Here is a 1,660-nt window from a genome sequence, read left to right on the forward strand (position 1 = left end):
TTTGAATGTGTGTGTTCTCATATATATGTACACTTTAGCTTACAGAACAGAAGGAGACCAGAGGTATGCATGAGCAAGTATGATTCTGTTATTTGTTATAGGTGAATGGTAGAAAGAATGCTACTAATATCTATAGATAATTTCCTTAAATCATGTTAAGAAATTGTTATTAAAAGATTGCTTTATTTTTCCATTGAATCAAACACTAGCTACCAGTTACAGTTAGAATTTTTTTGCCTTCTGAAAGTTAACATCACCTTTTCGGTAATCAGATAAAAAAATCAAACTAGGTCCCAGTGGTTATGTCCATATCTAGATTGTTCAGGTGACCAGGAACTCTTTTATCTGTTTGCTTTAGCTTTTAGCTCTTGGCTTTATCTACAAATACAAAAGAGCTGAGAGGCTCCTGCTGCTCCCACAAAAAAATTAACAGCAAACAGACTCCAGTTTTTTGGAATAATAACAAGTGAGTATCTTGACCAGATAAACCCTGTAGTCATCAAAACAGCAGATTGAGCTGTGCTAGTTTTTCTGCAAGTCTGACCATGTCAGCCAATCCAGCACACACCAATCCCCATTTCATAATTGGAGCCCCCCCACAAAAAAAAAAATTTGTTTTGGGACCTGCCGGGTGGTTGTACAGAGGCCTCAATTTCTCAGGCAGCATCAGCTCCTCTTTATTGAGGAACCAGTGGTAGGTGGCCCACAGGACTCGGACGCCGGCGGCCGACATCGCCGCCGCGGGGTGAGTGCGGGCATCTGGCTGGGAGAATTGCGGTGTCCTCTTCGCTAGCTGACGATGAAGGGCAGCTCGTCACTTTCCCCCGCCACAACGCCTTGCTTCCTTTTTCCTAGCGTGTCCTTCCCGAGACCTCACTGAAGTCTTTTGCTGTACCAAGGCCAGGTGGAGTCTTTTCAGACACTATCCACAGAGAATAAAACTGTGGTCTCCTGGGAGGCATGGGGAAGGTGGTTGTTGCCTGGTCATATGAGGTCACGATAATTTCTTTTCCATATAGACTTCATTCTTCCTATTCTTGGCCAGAGCCTCACCCTTCTCCTTCTACCAAATCTTGTGCCTATAATTTTCTTGGGAATTCTTCAGGGTAAAGCAACTTAATTATCTGGGATACCAAAGGTACAGATAATTGCACTTTTAGTCACAGTTCCTTCACTAAGCCACATCAGTAACCACTCTTTCATATTTTTTTTAACATTCCAAAACTTGGTTGAAATAACTTATCCATTGAAGTCTGCTTTATGCTTTATCCTTTTGAATTGACATACTTTATTTTTTTTAATGCAGTTTTGATAGAGCTTTGGGAGGGATAGGAGAAAAATACATCTTTTCAGTATATCATGTTTAGCATTGTGACCTTCACAATCCATCATCTTTCCATAGGCAAGGAAAAGCACTACAGAATGAGTAGGTTATTAATGTGTGTCTAGAAGTTGTGTCTTTGGATAATTTCATTGGGCTCTGAAGCACAGGGTCTCTCATTACTAAAATAGTTGTATGCCAATATAGCAGCTACTTCTAATTCCTTTTTTTTTTTTTTGTCGCTATCATTAGTGGGAGATTTCAGGATCAGTAGGGCCACTTTTATCAGAATTTGAGCACTGTTAATGTCTGACCCAATTCTGATTTCTAATTTAGACA

At 40.3% G+C, this 1,660-nt stretch overlaps 1 pseudogene; it reads right to left on the reverse strand.

Annotated features, from left to right (window-relative positions):
- Window positions 1-341: 341 nt before the first annotated feature.
- On the reverse strand, window positions 342-733 carry LOC119508665 (annotated as a pseudogene).
- Window positions 734-1,660: the final 927 nt, after the last annotated feature.

This window comes from Choloepus didactylus, chromosome 14 (genome assembly GCF_015220235.1).
Source record: "Choloepus didactylus isolate mChoDid1 chromosome 14, mChoDid1.pri, whole genome shotgun sequence".
Taxonomy (NCBI): Eukaryota; Metazoa; Chordata; class Mammalia; order Pilosa; family Megalonychidae; genus Choloepus; species Choloepus didactylus.